The sequence below is a fragment of the Schistocerca serialis genome, chromosome 5, assembly GCF_023864345.2.
Source record: "Schistocerca serialis cubense isolate TAMUIC-IGC-003099 chromosome 5, iqSchSeri2.2, whole genome shotgun sequence".
NCBI lineage: Eukaryota > Metazoa > Arthropoda > Insecta > Orthoptera > Acrididae > Schistocerca > Schistocerca serialis.
In genome coordinates this window covers 570,729,353-570,756,847 of record NC_064642.1, presented here as the reverse complement: position 1 = coordinate 570,756,847, position 27,495 = coordinate 570,729,353, and the positions used below count along the sequence as shown (strand labels likewise).

Sequence of the window (27,495 nt, the reverse complement as noted above, 5' to 3'; positions counted from 1 at the left end):
ATAAAAAGGAAGAGTTTAAGCAATTTTATAGAAATGCATATTGAGAATGTTACTTCTCTAAAATTTCAGGTTCTTTCGAGCCCAAGAATTCGATATTTTCAGAAGCATTGAAAACTTCTTATTAACGTCTACATGTTGTTCAAGATGATTAAAGTACACCGATAATATTCTTCGACATGATTCCGGCCAGTGTTAAAATTGCGCGGTGGCAGTGTGTGAATAACTACGGCGCCAAAAGCACTCCGCGAATAACATGTGGAACGTAACATGGGTGCGAATTCCTACACGAGTCGCCGGCTGGTAGTGATATATTGACGGGAGCCAAAGCCAACACACGAGATGCCGCCTGCTGGCACACTCTCGCGGTCTTGGCGCTTTGATGCTCGCGGCTTCAACACCAGTCGGTTGGCAGCGCCAGCGCTTATCCGTTCCAGACATCGCTACTTGCAGTGCAGACCGAAGCTCCGTAAACGATGTTAGCACCAATGTTTTGTTTAGTGTCCTGGACCATTACCATTAATGGAAAACTCGGGGTTATCTAGTACCTTCTTTTTTTCTCTCCTGTGCCATCCTCTTCATCTCAGAGTAGCACTTGCAATCTACATCCTTAGTTATCTGCTGGATATATTCCAATCTCTATCTTCCTCTACAGTTTTTGCACTCTATAGCTCCCTCTAGCCCTGATTTCCTAACAGATGTCCCATCATCCCGTCTCTTCTCCGTGTCAGTGTTTTCTAAGTATTTCTTTCCTCTCCGATTCTGTGCAGAACCTCCTCGTTCATTACCTTATCAGACCACCCAACACCTCGATTCTCTCGCTTCGATTCTCCTCTGTTCCGATCTTCCCACAGTCCATGTTTCACTATCACAAAAAAATGGTTCAAATGGCTCTGAGCTTTATGGGACTTAACATCTGTGGTCATCAGTCCCCTAGAACTTAGAACTACTTAAACCTAACTAACCTAAGGACATCACACACATCCATGCCCGAGGCAGGATTCGAACCTGCGACCGTAGCAGTCGCCCTGTTCCGGACTGAGCGCCTAGAACCGCTAGACCACCGCGGCCGGCCACTACCACACAATGCTGTGCTCCAAACGTATATTCTCAGAAATTTCTTCCTGAAATTAAGGCCTATGTTTGATACTAGTAGACGTCTCTTGGCCAGGAATGCTCTTTTTGCCAGTACTAGTCTGCTTTTCATATCCACCTTGCTCCGTCCGTCATTGGTTATTTTGCTGTCCAGGTAGCACAATTCCTTAACTTCATTTACTTCGTGACCATCAATCCTGATGTTACGTTTCTCGCTGTTCTCATTTCTGCTACTTCTCATTACTTTCGTCTTTCTTCGATTTATTCTCAATCCATATTCTGTACTATTATATTATCCATTCCACTCAGCAGACCACGTAATTCTTCTTCACTTTAACTCAAGATAGCAATATCAACAGTGATCGTATCATTGATACCTTTTCACGTTGAATTCTAATTCCACTCCTGAACCTTTCTTTTCTTTCCATCACTGCTTCTTCGACATACAGATTGAACAGTAAGGGCGGAAGACTACATTGCTGTCATACACCCTTTTTAATCCGGGCATTTCTTGGCCGTCCATTCTTATTATTCCCTCTTGGCTCTTGTACATTTTGTATATTAACCGTCTCTTCCTATAGCTTACACCTATTTTTCTCAGAATTTCGAACATGTTGCATCACTTTACATTGTCGAACGCTTTTTCTAGCTCGACAAATCCTATGAATGTGTCTTGATTTTTCGTTAGTCTTACTTCCATTATCAACCGCAACGGCAGAATTGCCTCTCTGACGACTTTACGTTTCCTAAAGTGCCATCTAACACATTTAATATTGATTTTGCGGATAAATGCCGAGGCCGATGTCGATGTGGGTGTATTTGCGAATGTTCGCAAAAATGATTACTTTGTAGTTCAGTGTTAAAGGACATTAGAATATTACGATTTTCGCCTAATTGCTTGACATGCACTTAAATGATTAGTGAATCTATCAACGTTTGTCTTACCTATATTTACAAGCACACGGCACAGCGCTTGTTACACTGGCAAATGAAGCACGTGTAATGATTTAATACTGTTGCGAATTAACGTGCATTTTAATAACGAGCCTTATGACTAGTATTTAACAGTACCCAAGATGTGACACAAATTTTAAGACGACTTAATTTGGCTTTCCAAAATTGTGGAGATTATTCAAGAAATTTCATAAATTCCGTTTCAGTAATTGCGACAGATAGTTTTATTTTATAGATCGTATCAAGATTTTGACGGGGTATGTTACTATAAAATGTGGTCGTGCTTGGCCTCCAGTTTTTTTAATCATGGCGTGTGAATCACAGGGCTTTCTTCATTGACCACAGAAAACCAAAATTCTCTTGCCAGAGGCAACACTGCCGTCAGAGTTCCGGTGTACTGAACAGGTTAAAGCCGTTACAAATAGATAATACCTTCGATTATGCGATTCCGATGAGGACAGTTATCAAGACTAACTGCAATGTGTCGTGTAAACAACACTAGTCCCGCATTTCCTGGAGAAATACGAGGCTAACTATCGACTTAGACGTTATTCAACCAACAAGAACCCATACGCCCTCATTCACATCGCGTCGTTAACCAAATCGCACCATCCCAAACGCGAAATGTCGTATCTGCATACGAATAAGGGGCGAAACAGAGATGCGAAATAAAATAGCGTACATATTCTATAGATAATAGGCTGCGCGATAAAAAAAAGAAAAAAAAAGAAAACTGTCCACCTCCGAACCGCAACTGCTAGACTTATCCAGAATCGAAGATATTAACTGTTTGTAAACGATTAGATGCAGTTAAGGAATTTTGCTACTTAGGTAGCAAAATAACCTATGACGGTCGGAACAAGGAGGACATCAAAAGCAGACTAGCACTGGCAAAAAGGGCATTCCTAGACAAGAGAAGTCTACTAGTATCACACACAGACCTTAATTTGGAGAAGAAATTTCTGAGAATGAAATTTGGAACACAACGTTGTACGGTTGTGAAACATGGACTGTGGGAAAACAGGAATAAAAGAGAATCGAAACATTTGAGATGTGTTGTTACAGAAGAATGTTGAAAATTAGATGGACTGATAAGGTGAAGAATGAGGAGGTTCTTCGCAGAATCAGCGAATCATGGTACTACAGGGAGCTGTAGAGGGTAAAACCTGTAGGGGAAGAGAGAGATTGGAATGCATCCAGCAAAGAATTGAGGACCTAGATTGCAAGAGGTTGGCACAGGCGAGGAATTCGTGGCGGGCCTATCAAACCAGTCAGGACACTGATGACGAAAAAAAAAGAAATAAAACAGTTTAACGTGTTCAGTACACCGGTAATCTGACGGTAGACTTGCCCCTAACAAAAGAATTTTTGTCTACTGGAGTCGAGGAAGATGGACCTTGTAATTTACATTCCACGACTAAGAAACCACTCTCGTAAACTGACATACGACCCGGAGAGCGGTGTGCTGACCATACCCCTCCATATCCGCATCCAGTGATGCCTGTGGGCTAAGGGTGACACGGCGGACGGTCGGTACCGTTGGTCCTCCATGGCCCGTTTGGGTAGAGTTTTTTATGATTAAGAAACTAGAGGCCAAATACGACCACATTCTAAAATAACATACCCCATCATGTTCTTGACACAACACATAAGTTACAACTTCCTGTGGCAATTGTTGAAACGGAATTTATGAATTTTATTGAAAAACGTCCGCAATTCAGGAAAGTCAGATGAAGTCTACTTAAAACTTGTCGTCACATCTTGCATACGTTAGTTCACAGTAATGTTAATCATACAGTGTAATAAGCACTGTCCCGTGTAAATATTTTTAAGAGAAACGTTAATAGATTGTCCATGTAATTCAACTACGTGAAAATCGTAAGAGGGCAGTGTCCTTTAACACTGATCACAAAGTAATAATTATTGCGAGCATCCGCAGATATTCATATCGATCCAGGCTTGTATCCGCAAAGTCAATATTATTCCCGATAACCGCCATTTCCGCAATGCGCAGGCATGTACCCTACAGTACTTGCCTCTAAACTCTACGCTAAGCCATATCTGTACACTGAACTCAAGAAGACAGGAAGCTTTGTTACAGGAGTGTAAAAAGATACTGGATAACTCCGCGTTTTTCGCAAATGGCAGTGATCCAAATGTTTACATATGACAGGCTCAAACTCAACGAGCAATAAAAATTGCTGCAGAGCTCCTTGAAGAAGGTTTCTATATACATAATAATTGGGAACAAATATACATCAAGCAAGCACAACATCAGAGCAAATCTACCTAAACACCCGCAGTAAAGAATCAGTTTTTGATTTCCCCGATGAACGTGGAAGACAGATGATAGATTCAGCACAAATCGCGGAGTGTACAAGGACTTTCTTTCCAAATGGGAACAAAGTATTCCCGGCACATCGTGCAGTTGCGGTGAGACACCTCAGAGCATCCAACGCTTCGTTGAGAAGTGTGCTTTAACGTCACTTACAGTAAATGCAAAGGACTTTTCGACACTGACATTGTGTGCTGTTGATTAGATTGAGAAATTATGTTCAGTATCACAAACTAAACACCATACATATAAGATGCATTCACTCTTTGTTTTGTTTGTTTTTCCCAGGTACCATCGATTTACATCTTCACGTAAGTCTGGCAAAACTGAGACGTCATGAGGTGCGAAAGTAACGCTTCTGCTGTGTGGAGTCCATGTTTACGGCAGAGTGTCGTTTGTGCTCGAGGAAGTGTCAAGACAACTGTAACATATCTTTCTCGAGGAGAGACACCTTGATATTAATTCTATAAGGAACACCGAAAAATCTACCCCTCTCGGTATTCGGAAATGGATGAATGATGATGTGCAGTTGCTTGATCAGCAAGTTATAGCTATTCAAACTAACACAATGCTGTGAATTGTATGAGTACTAAATAAATAAATAACGAAAATTGTGAAAGAATAGTCAGAAACACCGGCGGTAGCGTAAAACTGAAGCATAATGATAGATCAGTCAGTACAGATTCAGTAACTTACGCAGGTATTGGATTGCGATCTTGGAGCGTCTGTAATTTGCCGTTCATATTGGCGCTCGAAAGGATCAACCAACGGTATCAGGGAATTAGTGTGGTCTGAAAACTTTCGGCATGGCAATTTCAATGGCAAATGAATAGCCAAAGTAAAACTATAAAGGCACATAGCCTCTTTTGTGGCTCTATGCGACCACAGGGCATACGTTGTGTATGGAACAAACCCCGCACCTGCTCCATATGCAGGTCACTTGATCATTGTGAGCGTAGACGCCGTGGACAATTTCCTATTGGAAACAGTCAACCAGCAGTAATGAGATGCGCAACTGTTCCGTTAGGGCGGGCAGGGCCCTCTATGGGTAAGTCGGGGCCTGGAAGTGGGAGAAGTGTGAACTGGAAGAGCATATGGAAATGGAAGCAGGTGTTAATGAAACTATCATTGCACAGCATGGGAACGGAATGGAGCGCATCAAAGAAAACTATAGCCGGCCGGAGTGGCCATGCGGTTCTAGGCGCTGCAGTTTGGAACCGCGCGACCGCTACGGTCGCAGGTTCGAAGCCTGCTTCGGGCATGGCTGTGTGTGATGTCCTTAGGTTAGTTAGGTTGAAGTAGTTCTAAGTTCTAGGGGACTATGACCTCAGATGTTAAGTCCCATAGTGCTCAAAGCCATAGAAAACTATAAAAATAAATCAATGGAAGATGCTATCATCGTCACTGATAACATACGAGATGAGAAACATCAGAATGCACCTTTGGAAGTGCAAGAGAGGTGAAAGTAATGAACAATTGAAAAACGGTGGAAATAGCTATACTGAATACGCACAACGCTAATGCTACGAAGTATCTATGGCAGATGAAGGCACTATGCTGGAAAAATCCGTGGAAAGTGGGCCCATTAACAAGACCGCTTCTACAGTGCGACAGACTTCAATTATCTTCTTTGAGAAAGTGCTAACCAGAACCCTGTTTATAACACATCAGGCAAGCAGCGAGGAAGCTGACAAGAATCCAAACTCCTGTATCAAATATCAAACACCGTAAAAGGGAAAAAAAGACCAATGAAATCGCTCCCATCTCTATATTGCGTGACAAATAATTCCATGAGCTCCAAATAAAGGCTTGGGGGCAAAACATTGTATCCTGGGCAGATGACCCAATGCACCCACAGAACGAAGCCTAACTTCGACGGTACAATAGGAAGTAATGATTAGCTGATGGTTCAAATGGCTCTGAGCACTATGGGACTTAACATCTAACGTCATCAGCCCCCTAGACTTAGAACTACTTAAACCTAACCAACCTAAGGACACCACACACATCCATGCCCGAGGCAGGAGTCGAACCTGCGACCGTAGCAGCGGCGCGGTTTCGGACTATAGCGCCTAGAATCTCTCGGCCACAGCGACCGGCATTAGCTGACGGAAAATGACACAAACAATCTGTCTCACGAAAGGAACTGCCAAATTTAATGAAACAAAAATTAAAAGTTTTCATAACTATCCAAGGAAAGAAGGATGGAAAATACTACAGAATCCGAAACTAGGAACAATACACAACTCACACTTTTACACAGTTATGTGGAACCAAGAATAACGAGAAATATCAAATACAATACATACGTAAAGCACACCTAACTGCAAAAGACATTTTAGGTTAACAACATAACGACAAAAGAGTGTTAATTGGGATTTACGCTTACGCTGGCCGGCCGAAGCGGTCGTGCGGTTCTAGGCGCTGCAGTCTGGAACCGCGAGACCGCTACGGTCACAGGTTCGAATCCTGCCTCGGGCATGGCTGTGTGTGATGTCCTTAGGTTAGTTAGGTTTAACTAGTTATAAGTTCTAGGGGACTAATGACCTGAGAAGTTGAGTCCCATAGTGCTCAGAGCGATTTGAACACTTACGCTGGAATACGAAGTTATCATTTACAGTCATCATTCTTCAAATATTTTAATCATTTGCACTAAGTTTCTCACAAAAAGTGGGGATATACAATTCAGCTCGTCAAGGGGAAGTTAATTTTACATTTACCTTCATTTAAATTTTTTCCGCTTTAGAAAATATTATTTGCCTTTATGGTATAGAACTTTTTAAAATTTATTCCCTGTGAAGCGGAAACTTAAATGTAATCAGAAGAAGGATTATAATTTTATCAGTGGACGTATCCTTTTTCTTTATTACTCCAATTTCTAAAGGAGAACACACAATTGTAAAGTACTGACAGACAATACCGGATATTTTTATAAAATGTAGCGATGAAGCTCGCCGATGACGGTATAACTGGAAAGCGAAAGGAGGAACTAGAAGAGGTGGTACGAAGGCCCGAAATAATTAAATAAAAAAAATCAGGCAGGGGTAAGTTAGTTTAAAGGTTGGGCGAAGGAAACGACGTACCACCTCCAACAGGAGGACGATGCCTAGTGAAGCACTGTGGTACTCAGTCTTACTTTGTGGATTCGCCATGTGCTAAATAAATAAATAAGGCCCTCTGTTGTCGACGATGTGCAGCAATCAGTCGTTCCACTGCTCAGAATATGAATAGTATCCTAAAGCACATTCCAGCATTCGTTCTACAACCAGACACGTAAATCTCACGATGGCTTGCGGTTCAAGGACATCCTACTACGTCACAAATTTGTTCACTAGGTGGCATAACTGTAGTTCTCTTACACTATGAAATCGAGTTCACCCCGTACTGTTTTGTTGGTGTGACGAACTATGATGGTACGGGCGTTACAGAACTGCACAATGGTACTGAGTATACAACACAGAAACGGCGAAAAGTAGGCCGAAGAATATTCTGGACCCAAGTCTGTACTATCTCCTTACAAGGAACAATATTAAAGTTTATAATGAGTACTATCTGATTCACAAACGATAATAAATCGTGTCAACACATAATACGCTCACGCACGTTACGGCGGAAAACTTAATGCGAGCGCCTTGTGTACCACGATTGAAGCGATGTTAGTCGAACCACACAATGCGACGGCGTTCTTGCGTTCAACTATATCGGTAATCACAAGTCTAAAGATAGTGCATGTTCTCAGGGCAGAACAGAGGCCAGAACCCATAAACAGAACATTCGTGGCAAACCACATGGCGTAATGGGAATCGATTCCTTGTAGTGGTTTTCCGAATATTGCTCTAGCCGACACAGTTGTCAAGACACGAACCAAACTCTGGAGATGCTTTCCTGCATCGTTGCACTAGCAGCTCTTGGAGACAGTACACAGAGAATAAGTGCTGAGCCAAAAGGTTATTGCAGCTGTAAAGCGGTTCGAGGGTTGTGCCTGCATTGTACACTCGGTAAGAGTATTTCCGGCGAAGGACTGGATTGTGGGGTCGAGTCGCGGTACAGCTATAGTTTTAATGTCTAGGGAAGTTGCCCGCCTCGCGGCGTGAAGGAGTGCTATGAATGAAGCGCCACTATTCTCTACCAGGCGTCGACTGTGTGCAACCTGGGAGCTTTCCTGAGGAGAAGAGGAGGAGGGGGGGGGGATGGAAAAGGGGATGGAAGGGGGAGGGGAGAGCAACAGAAGCGGACTGCGAGGGGAAGAACGGGGAAGAGGAGAGGGGGGGGGGGGGGGCTCACACGTAGTCTCCTTGAAGTGCGACAATCATTGGTGGCCGAACCGAACAATAACCCTGGGTTCGGTGTGGGGCAGCGGTGATGTGGGTCGACTGCTGTGGACTTACGTGGTTGTGAATCACTGAGGGCTACGACGGGACAAAGACTCTCCGTCGTTTCTAGGTCCCCTGTTTAATACATACAATATACATTGGCACTGTGGCGTAAAAAAATATGCGTTAGTGTAGTCAACAGTAAAATGCATTAGTATGGTTAAGTAATCTTCTTATATAGCCACATTCAGATTCCATAAAAACTTCAGTGTGCAGACTGCAGAGTGCACTGAACGCAGGTGGATGGAACCTGAATATAGGAAATGTACGAAACTTACTTAACTATACCACGTTATTTTACTGTTGACTGTACTAACGCATTTTACTACTCACGACAGTTTCAGTGACACACGATGACTTTTTATTTTATTTTTCACGTCATTGTGAGATTCGTTGCGATATTGGCTGATGTATGCAATATTGTGGTATGTGATGAACAAATAACAAATATTTACTTCAGTAGCAGTGCTGGATGATTCTAAAATATGACTTGTAAAGCACTACATCCAAAAAAATAAAATATAATGGGGTTTTGTGTATCTCAGTTTTCCAATCGACACTTCAGTCAGATATTTTTCCCCAAACGTATCTTTCGTGCTACATGTACATGCAAGAGACTCAGAGCTTACCCTGCTTGTCTTGGGTAAAGCTTAGTTACACACGGCGTACGATGTAGGAGAAACCTCTCTCTTTCGGAAACCGATCTTATAACGTGTCATTCTCACACCTCATTCTGATCGGTGAACCGCAGTCTCAACAGGCACGTTGCTCTAATCACTTCCCTGGGCAGCAAAATATCCGCGCCCTACTATTCAATCTCCATTTCGTCAAGCATCCTTCATAATGTCGGAACTATATTTGTATAGAAGGATTATCGAAGTTCGTGGATTTCAGTCCTTCCGCTTCGGGCAACGTCCATGCGTATGATGGCGAGAATTATTTTTTTCCGTAGTTATTTCCACCCGGAGACAATATTTCTACGAGTGTAGAGTAGTTAGAGAGACACGACACTGATGCCTGCTACATGACATACACTGATCGGCTTGAGGACTTTTCAGATGCCGCCTGGATGGTGGTGAACCTCTCGTGTACATTGAGGTACTACGATAATGTCTCTACTGCATCCTCTGCGCTAATGCGAGTTAAATGATGTTACTTATAGCCTCACATTCGCAATGTGCAGCATGTTTCAGGGAAAGTGTTACAGGAAAAATATTCGATTGGATGTTGATAACATTGCAGTCTTGGACTTGAATGTAAAGTTGTGGGCTTTGTTAAATATAAAATCACTGGACAATGTATTAGTCATTCCATTAAAAAACCACAATGATCAATTTGGAGCGCGATAGATGGTATGGATATGGTACCAGGCAGTCACTGAACTCCCATCGATGGCGTAAGTCATGGAATTGAAGTGTTATGTGCGAGGTGTGATCAAAAAGTAACGGGAAGTTTTTAATTTCGCAGGCGTTTATACAACCTATTTTGAAAAAAAAAAATATCTCCTTGGTAAACATGTTCCTGATGTTATGTGTACATTTTTCGGTGTTGTTAATAATCAGTTTATTGTTGACAGTCGAAAAGGTTACACGTGTTTTCGATGGCTCGGAGAATTTTTACTTTCAAAGAACATGGATCAAAAAATTTGCTTGAAAAATGGAATAAAGTGCATCACCATATTCGGAACGTTGACTGTGTCTTTTGGAGGATCTACTACAAATAAGACAAGAGTTTACCAGTGGTATAAACTTTTAAAAGAGGGTCGAGAAGACGTTGAAGACGACGACCGCCCTGAATGGCCTAGCACATCACTTACTGACGACAAGGTGGACGAACCAAAGAAAACGGTGCTGGAAAATTGCCGAATCACTATCAGAGAGATTGCTGTGATGTTGGCCTATCCTTTGCCTCATGCCAAGCAGTTTTTTTATGGATGTTTTTGGCATGAAACTGTAGCAGCAAAGTTTGTTCCCAAATTATTGAATTTTGACCAAAAAGGACGTCGCCTAGACACCGCTCAGGAATTGCTGAATGAAGTCGGCAATGATCCAGGACTTCTAAAGAAGATTATAAGAGGTGAAGAAACAAGGGTATACGAGTATGAAATCGCAACCAAGGTCCACTCATCCCAATGGAAAATACCTGAACAGCCAAGACAGAAAAAAATTCGACAAGTTCGATCACATGTGAAGGTTCTTCTCATTGTTTTTCTCGATTACAATGGGATAGTGCATCATGAATTCCTGTCTTATGGTCGTACGGTTAATAATGAATACTACCTGGAAGTGATGCGCCGTTTGCGTGAAGGAATCCGAAGAAAACGATCAGAATTGTGTCAAAATCACTCGTGGAGACTGCATCACGATAATGCTCCCGGTCACACCTCAATGCTAGTTCGTGATGTTCTGGCAAAAAAATTAAAAACAGAATCACTGAAGGAGCTAAACGCCACAACGAAAAGTGAGTCCCAGAAATGCTTCCAAGACTGGAAAAAGCGCTCGCACAGGTATGTTATATCTGCGGTGGATTAAAGGGGACAGAGTTGATATTGATGATTAAATAAAGATTCTTTAAAAAATGCCGTTACTTTTTTATCACCCCTTGTTTGTGGCAGTGGTGGGATGGAATCAGTACAGGGAAATCGATCGACGTGGACACACAGCACGATGGCAGAAAAGAGCGATCGTGTTTTGATGACCACACCGTGTCTGAAGTTGCCCGATTATCCAACGTGCTTCGAAGTGGTGTACTACTAATCGCAGTAACAAGAACAGTGGTCGTAAAGAGATTCAGTAACCGGAATCGAGCCTTTTCAGTAACCGGTTTCACATTCGACAAGAATCGCAGCTGTCAGTGCAGTGAATAAAGAGCAATCTCCTGCAGTTTCCGAGCGAATATTGTGAATGTAATGTGAGTTTGTAGTCGGGTACCTCCAAAAGGCACTTGTTGACAGCAGCACATAAAGCAGTACGCCTTCGATAGGCCAAACAACACAGAAGCTGGGCAATGGAAACCTCGAGGCGTATAGCACTCTCCGACGTGTCGAGATTTTACCTCTTCTCAAATGATGCGAGGCGTCGAGTACCACGGTAGCCCATTGAGGCGTTTAACAAGCAGCGCTCACTTATGGCTGGGGGTGGTTCTTTGATGCTTCTGGAATGTTGTCGTTCCATGACCTGGTCCTAATAATTGCGGTTAGAGCAAACATGACCCAGAGTATTTATTCCAACACTCTCATTGACCCAGTGCACTGAGCCAACCTATCGCTCCTCGCTAAATCACCCGATCTTAATCCCCCAGAAACTGTCCGAGCCTGTTTGGAACAGCGAATGGTAGTTCTAAGGGGACCTAATCATCAACGAATGGTTCAGCTGAATCTGGCATCCCTGAAAAAAATTTTGGACGCTGCTCCTCGAAGAATTGTGATCATTACCAAGGCTGTAGTCGGTTAAATAAAATGATCGTATGAAATTATTGGTCGGAAGACCCCGTTTTTGGTTTCGGGCGTCCAGTCCAAGTCTTTCTATTAGACGCCACTTCGGCGACTTGCACGTCGCTGGAGTCGGTGTCACACGATTAGCGTGATGTCTCTCAGAAGTCACTAATTTCTTGTCCTGTTTGTTCATAAGGCGGAGTTACGTCTAATCACCATTGTAACTACAACCAGTGGCGTTCAATAAGTAAAACAACACATTTTCATTCTGAAACGAGGTTGGTTTTATTCGGCATTCCAATACATCATAGTATTCCCCACTCTTTTGGCTACAAAACCCTATTTTTCAACATATCACCGTTCACTGGCGGCCCCTCCCTCCGAAGGTTAGAGTCCTTCCTCGGGCATGGGTGTGTGTGTTGTTCTTAGCGTACGTTAGTTAGTTTAAGTAGTGTGTAAGTCTAAGGACCGATGACCTCCTCAGCAGTTTGGTCGCTTAGGAATTCACAAACACAGTTGATCGTTGCACCAAGGGAGGACATAAAACTCTTCAGAGTCCCAGAAGACCATCGACATGACATTACTGCGGCTTAGAACTTTTTCTCCGGAGAAGAGGTGTGTGGCGCCACTCCATGGATTGCCATTTTGTTTCCGGTTTGAAGCGATGAGCCCGTGTTTCACCGCGTGTGGCGATGTTACAACAAAAAACTGTCACTATTAGCCTTGTAACGCGCAAGCAGTTCCGCACAGACGGTCTTTGGTAGCTCTTTATGGTCTTCTAATTAGGCTGCGAAGTACCCAGCGGGCACATACTTTTGAGTACCAAACTGGTGAACCAATGTGTCAGCACTACCAACAGAGAGGTCTGTGATTGTATATACATTTCCATGCACACAATGCTGAACAAAATTCTTTACAGAGCATTACAATACCTTCGTGTAAACGATATTTGGCGTCAGAATGTTTCGCCCTGCCGCTTGCTTTTTGTTTATAGTGATCGCAAATGCAGTTTTAATAGGCAACTGTCTTCCTGTCAATTGAAAAGGCATGCTTGGTCAGATGGTATTACGTTTTCCCGTGTCAATCAGCTAAGCATTAATTGTATAAAGGGGACACGCGCGAAACTTTCACAATTTTATAGTCGTAAATAACGCTCGTATTTGGAACAAGTGTAGCCGTTCGGATAACGGTAGTTGTGGTAATGAAGAGGAAGAATTTTTAAAAATGAACCGAACAATGTGAAATAATAATCATGAATTTATGATACATGCTTGTGTATACATTTCCATGCATATAATGTTGAACAAAATTCTTTACAGGGGACTGCAATACATCTGTATAAACGATACTTGACGTAAGAATGAGATATTCGTGTACTTTTTGTTCTTCATTTTCTCCAAGGGATAGAGTTTGTGGTCACGGTTATTATCTATGACAATGCTGTGTACACTATACAGTTTATCATGTTATTAAGTACTTTAAAACAAACAAAATGGTATATGTTATAAAATGTCAAAAGCTAGTTAACCTTTCTAACGATACCACATTCATTCCTGTGCGGTTTGTATATGTTGAGATTTTGACTTGAGAGGTAAATAATGTGATTATAGATGTGACGCATTTTTGAAGTTGATGATCTAAAATTACATCCTTTTACGATTATATTTAACATGGATCCAACAAAACGGACAATAAGTAGGAGATAAAGCAGCCAAATATTTACAAAACCTATATTATTCCTATTGCAATAATGTTTATTAATAAAGAATGTGTAAAGTCTGGAGTTGGAAATAATCAGGAGTGAGAATACTGTTGGTTATAAACAGAAATAACCAATTATAAAGAGACTTTGACTAATCTTCCTCGAAAAAGTGGTAATGCGTAAAGAACACACGTTAATTAACAGCGGAATGCAGTCGCGGCACCGCACATGGCATTCTGTGAAACTAAACAGTGCTCCAGGAATCTCTGAATTTAGTCGTTGTTGATCACGTTAGAAGAAGACTGTGATTCCACAACAGTTGGGAAACGGTTCGCAGTCTTCTTGACAACAATACTTCGAAAAAGGCAATAAAAGAAGTCGGAACGCCACACAACAGCGGCTCTTACGGCCTTCCTTTGATCCGCCCAACAGCGTAGTGCTCATTGTTATGGAAAGCAGAGCAGAGAGTGACCTACAAGAATAAGATGACACAGCTCCATATCGAATGTTTGGTGTTATATTTTACAAAGAGAAGATGTTAATTGCCATAGCACAGCGATCAGCCAGTCACATAACGCTATAGCTGGCTAAAGAAGAGGTTTTGTGAAATCACAGAAATGACAATTCTGTAGTGAATAATGCCACCTATGACCGGCATAATTTCCCATGAACGTCTACATCTACTTTGACATCACTACTCCACAAGTGAAATGAAAGTATGGCGTTTATTGGCGGGATATCCCCTTCGGGATTCGGCCGCGCGTTGCAAGTCTTTTTAGTTGATGCCACTTCGGCGACTTGCGTATCAATGATGATGAAGGACACACAACAATCAGTCCCCTGCCAGGAATCGAACCCGGGCCCCCTTGCGTGGCAGGCCGTAACGCTACGGCTGTGCTACGGAGGCGGACACTCCGCAAGTGATCTGACGGTGTGTAGCGCAGGGCAATTCTGATACCACTAACTGATCTCCACTTCCCTGTTCACTGCCGAATGGGAAGAATGGTTGTAGGTAAGCCCCTGTATTAGCTCTTAATTTCTCAAATATTCTTATCTCACAATGTTGCAAGCAAAAAGATCCAATATCTATAGTGATTGCTAAAGTCACAGTACTTCCTGTCAGGCTAGCAGTGCTAAATCTACAGTTCGGTAGAGTTGCTGATAAGCATTCCTAGAAAGTGTGAGAATTCCGTAATGAATAAAAAGCTTGCCCGAGATTCCAAGAGGAGGCGAGTACACCCTCCTGATTCCCCCCCCCCCCCCCCCAACCTCCCACACCCTCCGTCCCTGTGGACACCTAGGTTAACCGAGCAGCTACAATGACGCAACTGATTGAACCTTCTGGCTGGTAGCAGTTGAAAACAGGAGCAGAACTAGAGAGCAAAGTGACACTGCTATGGGGGCCAACGATGGCACCTGTAGTTTATATCAAATCATGTGGTTTTATTGTTTTGATTATAATAAATTTATCTTTCACAAACCTCTATTTCAGAACATTATTTTGTAAAAACTGATTATTCATTGTAAGTTTCATCACAAGTTTTAAAACTCTAAATGTTTGATTTTTATGGCCGTTTGTGAGGGGGGAGGGAGAGGGTAAGGGGCGTTGTGTGGTGAAAGAGGTGCTTTCCGGCACCTAAAAGCTTAGAAATTAAGCGCTGCATTCAGGGGACCATAATTTTTCAGTATTTTTTCCGACGTCATGAAGGACCAATGGAGAATATGATCCCATCGACATCTAACTTCTAGTTCAATTGAAGGAAGCAAGAGAGACTAGCGAATAGAACCCATCTACGCCGAGGCCACTATAGACGGGGCAAGTTCGGATAGGGGAAGCCTGATGGTATGGAAAGACAAGTCCCCACGGAATAAATTAAAGAAAAAAAAGAATAAATGTTATTATAACCAACAACAACACAATGCAGACTGATATTACGCGACAGACTCGGCATTACCTCAGGGAAATCTGCGAGAAGAGTGAAGTAATGCTCATGGTGGAGTTCGCATTCTGCGCGGACGAAATGGCAAGAAAGGCCATTCACTAATAAGCACTGCCAACAGGATGAAAATGTAACTTAGAATCGCTGTGTTACTTGGCGTCGCTCATCTGCTCAGTGCACCCTATTCACGTCGACGTTTCTATATAGTTCGAAAACCAATTATTTACAAAAAATAAAATTAAGCAGGGCACATTCCACACCATAATTCCATTCACATCGAAAACCTATTGCCGAAGAAGAGTAAAATATAAAACGAAACATTCAAAACAGTAGCTACTTATTGCTATAGCAAATATTTCCTAGCATTACAGGGTTCCCTAAGATGTTATATCCAAAATCGCACTGACGAGCAAGGCTCAATAATTAATTGCAGTAAGTGACACATTCATCGGTAAGATATAATACTGCCTATAACAAGCCACTTTCTCAGTTGTTATTTGTGACAGCTGTCGCTACAAGTTAAATCGTATTTTACTTAATACCTGCTCAAGTGGGATTCAGATTACACAAACATTAACTAAATTTGTATATGTTCAGTAGCTCTTTTGGTCCCATCAGCTATGAATCCTTTTCGAAGCACAGGACTCTTGCTTTCCTAAGTTACAAACAGATCCCTTCCGTGTACCAAATTTTCGTAAGAGTAGCTTTCTCTGGCAATTACGTTTAATTTGTTCATGTTTCTGTTCGAATCGTATTAATACTTGTGAAACATGGCATATTACCAGTGATTTTCGAAATAAAAATAATTTACAGATGAACCTTGATTTGGATCGCCACAACACCAAGCAAAAGAATAACTTCCGTATTGCATTTACCTTTTTCTAGGGGTGAAAGTGGGGTTCTGTATTGCCGTACAGGCGTTTGTAATAAACTGCCGGCAGACTTCAAGAAAGTGATGATTTGAGGCCCAATAATTGTGCAACATCATCCTAGAATTTCATTCCGATTTACTTCAACCCTCAGTAAAACATTACGCATTTTGATGAAATCGTTCCGCTGGATGAGGACTCCACACTGGCCGATAACAATGAACACTGTTGTTATGAAAATAATACTTCGATATTGCCGCTATTTAGGCGCTTCTCTTTAGGTTCAAGTACAGAAGAAAATACTACCAGTCCGAAACAGAAGCGACTTTTCCCTTGACGTCTGACATACATTTCAACCACATATATAAAACATTAGGCAATGTTTTCAGAGGTAGGGAAATATTTATCCCAACGAACACGGCGGTGAAACACTGTAACAATAGCGCTCTGTCTTTTGAAATTCTCTGGAACTTGTCCAGGATCGGAAATAGTCGAAGGCCCCCAGTGACTGAAACAGCTGATGATGAGCATGAGGTGATGCCATCCTCAGCACACTTCGGCGAGACCTCGATAACATCAGGTGAAACTCGGAATGGTTGCACAGGAGTGGCAGCTTCAGACGATTCTCATCCAAGTGAACTACAGCGACTGGACTTCCTGCATCCCTTCGATAAGAACTATGGGAAGACAATTTCGTATTTAATGTCTAACACACTTATAACGGCAAAACTGCTGGCATAATCACTCTCACAGAGTGTCCGGAGTGATTCCTTCGAATATTGTCCTGCCTGTAGATACGCATTCCCAATATGGCAATTGTTCCACTCCCCACTGGTTCGGATGTGGAAGAAAACAACCAAAATCGTTCTGTCTGCTTGGGTATGGAATGAAAATAATGTGAACAGGCGTATCGTCTAACAGATTGATTTTCTGGGGTAACTCATCACTTTAGAAAGAAAGTATCGAGTGTACAAATGCGAGCAATAGATGTAATACGTGTTGTTAACCTGCTGTCGTCATGTAGATACCCAAGCAAGAAGTAAACCATTTTAACTTCACGATTACAGTTTGTATATTCGCTAATAAAAATCGTCATAAATAATAACCCACCTCAATCTGAGACGACCAGTGATACCCATCCCTACAACACTGGAGGAAAAAATGACCTCGATTACCTGTTATTAAAATGTCAGTGGCTCGGAAAGGAGTTCAATATGCAACAACAAATATTTGTGAATATTTGTCCAGTAACATAAAATGTTTTGACAGGTAGCAAAGCAAGTTTTAAGTCTAACGTAAAATCATTTATTCTGAACAACTCCTTCTGTTCCAAGGACGAATTTTTGTTTAAAAGCTGGTAATCTATAAAAAAATATTCCTTAATGTTAACACTAGCCACGTATACATATCCTGTAAAATTACTCGTTCCACATCATTTCGATGAAAGAATCGTTCGGATGCTTTATGGAGCATGTAACTAACTAAAAAATAACTAACTACCCTTCTCACTGATTGCGTTAAGGAGGGTGAAGGAAAACTGGCAAGGATTATGCAAGTCTTACGGGCCAGCTAAATGAAATAATGCGTCAATTACAAAATACGAACAATTAAATGAAACAAGCTTACTGTTCCCTGTCGTTATCAGTGACTGGTAACAGTAAACTTGTTGTTTCATTTAATGTCAATAATAGTCACGGTAAAGTCTAACCTAAAATGTTCGCATTTAAAGAACAATTAATATCTTGTTTCTTCACGACAATGAACTTTTCTACAATAATTTGATAGCAGCATAATGAAAGAATTTTAAGTGTAAGGCCGGCCAATGTGGCCGTGCGGTTCTAGGAGCTTCAGTCTGGAACCGCGCGACCGCTACGGTCGCAGGTTCGAATCCTGCCTCGGGAATGGATGTGTGTGATGTCCTTAGGTTAGTTAGGTTTAAGTAGTTCTAAGTTCTAGGGGACTGATGACCACAGATGTTAAGTCTCATAGTGCTCAGAGCCATTTGAACCATTTAAGTGTAAGTAGCTGGAGCATTCTAATTTATCAACTTCTGATTTCCATTTATTTCCGTATTTGTGCATATCAGTGCAGATGTTATGACAGCTGTAGATGAATATTTTTTAGATTGTAGAATCTCAACAAGATTTTCATATTGAGTGCCATAACCACAGATTTATTAAAAGAAAATTCATTTTGCACTTTCGCTGTATTATAATCCTAGCTGATTTCGGTGATGTGCCATTTCCAAATGCTTATTCTTATTCTCGTCATTTTACACCATCGTCCTGTGTGGTGTATTTAACATACGGATATCATTGAAATTCATAATTACTAACGTATTAGATACGAACAACGTTCCATACTCGTCAACGATTTAAGTGACACTAATGTCGTCGTTGCAAATTACATAAACATAAAAATGCATGATACATTGTACACGGTTTTTTTTGACACTATGGTTTGGTGTGTGATGTGCCAAAACAACGGTAACATAAGGGGACACTTAACTGCATGAAGTACAAAATTACGTAGGGAGTCAGCCTTCTGTACGCTCTATGTATGAAATGGGAAGAATCTTCCGCATTAAACTTTTCATTATTTCTACGGTGATTGTCACAGAAAGCGTAAGGGAAACGTAAACAGCCGAACAATCTCAAGTCATTTTGTCTGAACATGGGTCACTTTTAGAGTTACACGATGGCGAAGAACGGCTCTGGAGAAGGAAAATTCAGAGAAATTGTTGAAAATTCCAAGATCCACACAGAGTTGTGATAACATGCGAAGAAGAGTAAGAGGAGTTACTTTCCATTCGAGCGTTGAAGTCACCATAAGAGTTTAATATTCTACAAACGCCTTTAAAATATTAGCATGTCACTTGGACAATCGAGGAATTAGTGATTGACTCGTACGCGAGCGGAACGAAGAGTGACGTTCGTATTGTTGTCCGTCCATCCCGAATTAGGTTTTCCGTGTTTACCCAGATAATTTTAGGTTGTACCTTCGAGAACTCTTCGCTCGATTTCCTCCACCGGTTAATGCTATGCGTTCGCTGTAAACAAACGGTTGAGTTCTAACCTTCCTCCATTCTTCGATCTCAAGCACCCGTAGTTTGTAATGGTTAGACCACTTGTTTCTCCTCGTCGTGTTGCATCATTACATTCACTTCTTTGCTTTACGCCCTCCACTGAATCTCTAAATCTGATTTTCATGTCTTAATCGAAAATCCGGGAGTGGGGGCAAAGGGAAAGTTCACTGTCCATAAGCTTCCTATTCCTGCAATCCAACGTCAGTTCAGTAATGTTTCAGAGACGCTTTCTTGTTTATGCGTTTCTGAAATGTGTACCTGACGTGGAAAACGCCAAAGAACCTAGCATTAATACCAACGTACAAATGATACAGCTACTGTGGGTGACAAAACAGTATTGTATACATATACCTATACGTTTCGAGACACAGTTTGCTAAGTAACCACCAGTTCACATAAACGACGTGAGTGTACTAAGGTTTTTAAACTTGGCATACATGTTGCCTCACAAACACCTGTGTCACACTATGTTTAACCTTAGGTTGCAAAAATAGGTCCTACTCTGTTGCCGTATGTTAGATGCTAGAAAAAATTACCATTGACGTAAAACTGCCATATCTTATTAATATTTAATCTGATTCTTCCCACAGTAATATTAATGGCAATCTGCCAGTTGCATTGGAATGTGAAGGGCAGATCCCCTCCGCCGGCCGATGTGGCCGAGCGGTCCTAGGCGCTTCAGTCCGGAACCGCGCTGCTGCTACGGTCGCAGGTTCGAATCCTGCCTCGGGCATGGGTGTGAATGATGTCATTATGTTAGTTAGGTTTAAGTAGTTCTAGGAGACTGATGACCTCAGCTGATAAGTCCCATAGTGCTTAGAGCCATTTGAACCATTTGAACAGATCCCCTCCACCCTCCAAGCACTAACGGTGCTTCTCGCAAATGGTAAATTACATTCCAACGGCACGTGCACCTACTCTCTCTCCGAATGTCTATCATCTACAACACAGAAACAACTGCCCACTGAATAAGTCACGGTGAGCGACACTATATTTTGTTCGTATCTGACAGACAGGAGACCAAACCACTGGTAATGGCATGTAAGCACAAGACTTGAAACGTAAGAAATCCCTTGACTGTGTAGTATCCACTTTCTACAGCTTCCAGTATCATGAAGAGTGAATTAAAGAACATTTTTGTTTGAATGCTCCTGTTACTTCTGGCCTATAGTGTCTGTTCACTTATACAGGGTGTACATAAAGTCCGGGAACACTTTAAATTATTTATTGCACAAGAACCAAACATCGTACAGATATCAAACATATGTCATTTTGAAGAGAAACTTGAAAGTTTTCTTCACGTATACCCCCACAGTTTAGTTTGGTAATTTACCGATAGTCAGGGCTAGTCGCAAATATGGCGAGTTCAGGTGCGGAGCGAGCTTTCTGTTGTTGGAGTTCGACATAAAAAGGTTGCTACAGCTGATGTTTCAAATGCAATCGGACTCTCCGTTCATCTTTCATGAGGATGGGGCTCCACTCCATTTTCATCGTGAAGTTCGTGGGTACCTGAACACGGAGCTGCCGCATCGATGGATCGGCCGTGCTACAGAAGGGGACAGCTGTTTCATGAAATGGCCTCCGCGATCACCAGATGTCACTCCGTGTGACTTTTTTCTGTGGAACACATTAAAGATCTGGTGCATGTACCACCTCTATCACGTGATGTAGCAGAGCTCCGGGAGAGAATACGGGAAGCGACTGCCACAGCCGACGACTGGGACGGGTATGGCAAGAATTAGATTACCGTACTGACGTATGCCGGGTCACTCGGAGTTCGCATACCGAATGTTTGTAAAAAAAGAAAAAAGAAAAAAACTTTCAAAGTTTCTCTTGAAAATGCAATATGTATGACATCTGTACAATGTTTAGTTCTTGTGCAGTAAATAATTAAGTGTTCCCGGACTTTGTGTACACCCTGCATTTATTGTGGCGGTAATTCAGCACGACATACATGCAACGAAAGCGTTGTATTTAAATTCACGACAACGTAGTTGTACATCACTGTTAAATTATTATCACTTTCATCGCTGATTTTTCTTTACATGTCATGTACAGGGTGTTTCAAAAATGACCGGTATATTTGAAACGGCAATAAGAACTAAACGAGCAGCGATAGAAATACACCGTTTGATGCAATATGCTTGGGACAACAGTACATTTTCAGGCAGACAAACTTTCGAAATTACAGTAGTTACAATTTTCAACAACAGATGGCGCTGCGGTCTGGGAAACTCTATAGTACGATATTTTCCACATATCCACCATGCGTAGCAATAATATGGCGTAGTCTCTGAATGAAATTACCCGAAACCTTTGACAACGTGTCTGGCGGAATGGCTTCACATGCAGATGAGATGTACTGCTTCAGCTGTTCAATTGTTTCTGGATTCTGGCGGTACACCTGGTCTTTCAAGTGTCCCCACAGAAAGAAGTCACAGGGGTTCATGTCTGGCGAATAGGGAGGCCAATCCACGCCGCCTCCTGTATGTTTCGGATAGCCCAAAGCAATCACACGATCATCGAAATATTCATTCAGGAAATTAAAGACGTCGGCCGGGCGATGTGGCCGGGCACCATCTTGCATAAACCACGAGGTGTTCGCAGTGTCGTCTAAGGCAGTTTGTACCGCCACAAATTCACGAAGAATGTCCAGATAGCGTGATGCAGTAATCGTTTCGGATCTGAAAAATGGGCCAATGATTCCTTTCGACGAAATGGCGGCCCAGGCCAGTACTTTTTGAAGATGGAGGGACGATGGGACTGCAACATGGGGCTTTTCGGTTCCCCATATGCGCCAGTTCTGTTTATTGACGAAGCCGTCCAGGTAAAAATAAGCTTCATCAGTAAACCAAATGCTGCCCACATGCATATCGCCGTCATCAATCCTGTGCACTATATCGTTAGCGAATGTCTCTCGTGCAGCAATGGTATCGGCGCTGAGGGGTTGCCGCGTTTGAATTTTGTATGGATAGAGGTGTAAACTCTAGCGCATGAGACGATACGTGGACGTTGGCGTCATTTGGACCGCAGCTGCAACACGGCGAACGGAAACCCGAGGCCGCTGTTGGATCACCTGCTGCACTAGCTGCACGTTGCCCTCTGTGGTTGCCGTACGCGGTCGCCCTACCTTTCCAGCACGTTCATCCGTCACGTTCCCAGTCCGTTGAAATTTTTCAAACAGATCCTTTATTGTATCGCTTTTCGGTCCTTTGGTTACATTAAACCTCCGTTGAAAACTTCGTCTTGTTGCAACAACACTGTGTTCTAGGCGGTGGAATTCCAACACCAGAAAAATCCTCTGTTCTAAGGAATAAACCATGTTGTCTACAGCACACTTGCACGTTGTGAACAGCACACGCTTACAGCAGAAAGACGACGTACAGAATGGCGCACCCACAGACTGCGTTGTCTTCTATATCTTTCACATCACTTGCAGCGCCATCTGTTGTTGAAAATTGTAACTACTGTAATTTCGAAAGTTTGTCCGCCTGAAAATGTACTGTTGTCCCAAGCATATTGCAACAAACGGTGTATTTCTATCGCTGCTCGTTTAGTTTTTATTGCCGTTTCAAATATACCGGTCATTTTTGAAACACCCTGTAGAAACCTTAAGTAAGTTTTCGCCTGGTATGATCACACAGCAAGTGGTCTTCTAATTACATAGGAAGCGATCTAAAGGATTTGGCAGTAGGTATAAAACTTGGCGCCCTGCGACACTCAGATTTTAAACTAAGCAAACAGCTAATTTCGTTATAACAGCATTCTCCATATCTCAGCCGGAATAATCACAAGTATATTATAAGCGACAGTAAAATAACCACGGGTCAAGTTCTTTACCACCTATAGGTACAAATTACAATGCGACAATCTGTCAACAAAATTTTATTGAGTGACCTTGAGTGACGCCATCCACCGTGTCTCTTTCTAGCCATACAACTGACGAAAGCGACGCGAAACTGTTTGCTGCCGTCACTGAGCAATATAAAAAAATCATTTCGCAGTACATTTACTCCTTAATTGTATTTGCCGCTATCAGTAAAAATCTTCGTTGAACAAACTGTCGGCGGAGGTTCGAATCCTCCCTGGGGCATGAGTGTGTGTGTTTGTCCTTAGGATAATTTAGGTTAAGTAGTGTGTAAGCTTAGGGACTGATGGCCTTAGCAGTTAAGTCCCATAAGATTTCACACACATTTGAACAAACTGTGATAAAACACCAACCACAATACAAGACACAAAAATAATTTCTGTACAGGTTTTTCCTCCTTATCTAGGATTTCAAGGGGGAGAAGGGGGTTGCTGTATTCCAGTGCAAAAGTGTTCAAAGTCTTCGCTTATAAGCGATATCAAGCTCGATTAGCAGCTCTGTAAGCTTTGCGCCCTTAGAGTTTCAGTCTGATCGATACGAATCTCAGGACAAGTGGATGACTAAACGGTTAGACTCCCTCACGTGAGGGTCTCTCCAGATAGCTTGCGACGACGGAGGTTCGTGTAGCTTTTGTAAAGGTGCATCTTTTACGTAGTTGCTCGAATTCTTGCCTTACACCGTGTCGCATTCGTCATCTGACTGACGAAGGAACAAGCACATTCATGGCTACAGCAACCTCTTGCTGTAGGTTTGCCCGACTTGCATGATTACCTTTTATTTCGACCGTTGATCAAAATATGATTAGGTCAAGAAAATCTGATGTATTATAATTATGGACACACATGAAAGACACTGACAAGGAGGGGCAGGACGACAGGACACGTTTGAAGTCATCAGGAAATAACTCCACGGTATAAGAAGGGACTGTAAAGGGTAAAAACTACAGGGGAAGACAGAGGCTGGAATATATCCAACAAATAAATGAAGGCGTATGGTGCAAGTGTTACTCAGAGATGAAAAAGTTGGCACAACGGAGGAATTCGTTGCGGGCCGCATCGAGCCAGCCAGAAGACCGATTTTTTTAAAAAAATGACGTCAGTGCACGTTGTTTTAAGGACTGTAATGTAATTGTGAGGAAGCTCGGGTGGTTGGTGCACGCTCAGTAGATGGAGACAGAGAGGAGGGGAATGTACGAAGAGCGGGAAAGACTCAACCATTCCAAGATCACAAATATTTACGCGGTAAACACATTCCTCCTTACATGCACTCATGAACTGCCCCATTACGAATGTATATCAAGTTGCACAACATCAACAATTCCGAAAAAAATTTCTGCTCAAGTTCTTTGGAGGATTCAGTCTGTTCTGACATCGAAATTCTGTTATTAGCACTGAGAAATATTGGGATCCACTAAAAAATGTAGATCTTGGGCTAAAGACAACATTACAGTTTGTCTCAGAATCAAAACAGTCTGTTATCTACGGCTGTACTTAGATAGGTTCATCTGCAAACAAGAGACCTCCCAAATCAAACGAAAAGGGTGGGAATATGCTAGACCTTGCGAAAACAATAGTTGAGTTCCGTATATAGATTTTTAAACGGTTCCTTAGAATGAATGTGGGTAGGAAACAGCTGACACTGGGCTTGCCTTGCTAGCACAGCCACGTACGTGTGTTCCAAACTTTGATCATTCGCCACTGCGGACTTCTAGATTGGAATGCGGCTGACTAGCTCGAGATTGGTTTCGGTGTGGCTTTACATGTTAGTCATGGGAAGATTTGCCTGTGTTCAATTTCCGCGTTATACATTCACTCGAAAACGTGAAAATGCAGTTTACGTTACACAAACAGCCATTCTGTCCTTCAAGCGTATCGATGCCTAGGTTTAGACAATAATCATCCGAGGCAGTCAGGGGGAATACTCACAGAAAAATAAATTTAAAGTATCCAAGACAAGGAGTGTCTTCAGTCGGAGCGTGTGTTCCTTCGACAGCATGATAAGCCATGACCTTGCTTCCTTTGTTAACCCGGCAGTAAACTCAGCTGGTCTGTCAGACCGCGGAGAAATCTTCACATTAATACAATGTCTGAAAATTGGTTAAAAGAAGCCATCTTGTCGTAACATATAAAAGATAACAGTAGGAGTCGTCTGATGGTAATTAAAAATCGATGTAATCTGTAAGGGTCTGAAAGAACAGCTACGTGCTTGACGTTCGTGCGTCCCGTTTCAAGGCGCGTGCACTGCCAGGTTAACACAGGAAAAACATTGGTGAGGGAGCATGATGGAGGAGAGTGACATGTTGCAAATTTTTCTGCAGGATGTCTATCGAAAGCTCGAGAATACATCCATTCAGACGAAAAGTATCACGCCCCACACTGAATTTGAAACTAGATTTGTTCTTCAGTTTAAAGATGATAAATACGTAATCGAAGATATCCCTAAGTATTTTGAGCCACATAAAAACTGTTCAGTCTTAGATTTAAACTGCAAAGATGCTGTTTTTAGAAGCTCATGGATCGCTGAGTCTGTAATGTAACGTTTCATAGTAGCGTAGAAATATGCGTATTCGAATTCGAAAAGATCCAACTAACTTCTTGGCAGACACACGCACAATCAAGACGTAAGCAGCTGCACTTCCTGTGCAAGGCACTGCACACGGATGCAAATGAGACTCCGTGTAGGAGCGCAGATGTTGATGACTTTTCGAAACACTGAACACTCTGCATACGAAAGCCACTCCACAACAAGCATCTTGAAAAGAAAATTTTGCGAGATATCCGACATCGCGATATGTCGTAGGAAACATAAACCAGAATGTAGCGCAGGAAACAGAAACATGACTATAGTTCGAAATAACTGTCAGGAAAAGTGGCGATAAAGAAGCAAAGCCCCTGTAACTGGATGGCCTCGTTTATAGCAAACGAAATATACGGAACTCATTTCTGTGGCATAACCAAGTGATCACAGTGTACCTAAGTTCAGAATAACAGCCACAACTCGATGGGCCTCGATGGCGGACACGTGAATGTTTGCTTCAACTCTACACCTCCGAACTGCAAAACCGGGTGTCCTCCGACGTTAAGTAAAGACAGCTGAATCTCTTTGCTAATGGTTGGCGTAAGATGGACCAATTGTTGCACCAAGAGCAAAAATTCAAATATGGGATGAGCACTCTACGTTCTGTATTTTTAGCGTATCTCTGGTGAGTGTCAATGGTTCTCGGTTTGATTTGGATATACGACGTCGAATCTGGAAAGTGGTCAATTTATCTATCGGATCTACGGAGAGACTCTCGAATGTGGAAAAGTGTAAACTCGGCCATCGCCGGTGTTTAGTCTGCGTCGAAAGGTGTGGAACAGACACTCTCGTTGTAAACGATGTACGAAAATAACACACGAGGTGTGCAGCTGCCGGAGGCCTTCTGTCGCCAGAGACTTACTTGCGGCGTTGCGGCTGCTCGTCCTTCGGCGTCGTCGGGAACAATGAGGAGCGGGGTGGCACGCGGCTGGCGCACCCAGTGCGCATGCGCGCAGCGCGGCCGCCTATGATGGTGCGTGGGCCGCGATGCCAACAATCTAGACGCGAATAGAGCGCGCCCAGATGCTATTGTCCGCCTGCGCTTGATTGGTGGCCGGAGAGCGCCAGAGCTGGACCGCCGCCACCAACGACGCCGGTCCCGCTTTGCGACACAACTGAGTGCCTCATAGTGCTTTGCACTGTCTGCAGTAATCTTCACGCATCTGCACGTGGCGGATGCTTCGACTGGGTCCGCAGCTGTTTGGCGGTTCTTCTTTCTCTACAAAATGCCCGCTGTGAAATTAAATTAGGTTACATGTACTTTCCG

The 27,495-nt window shown here is 42.5% G+C and overlaps 1 protein-coding gene across 2 annotated transcripts in view; it reads right to left on the bottom strand.

Annotated features, from left to right (window-relative positions):
• LOC126480841 (nascent polypeptide-associated complex subunit alpha, muscle-specific form-like) overlaps positions 1-27,240 on the bottom strand; it is a 64,135-nt gene extending 36,895 nt beyond the window's left edge. For both annotated transcript variants that reach the window (XM_050104188.1, XM_050104189.1), the window contains exon 1: positions 27,091-27,240. The gene's annotated coding sequence lies outside the window, so the exon portion shown is untranslated. The remainder of the gene's footprint in view (positions 1-27,090) is intronic.
• Positions 27,241-27,495: the final 255 nt, after the last annotated feature.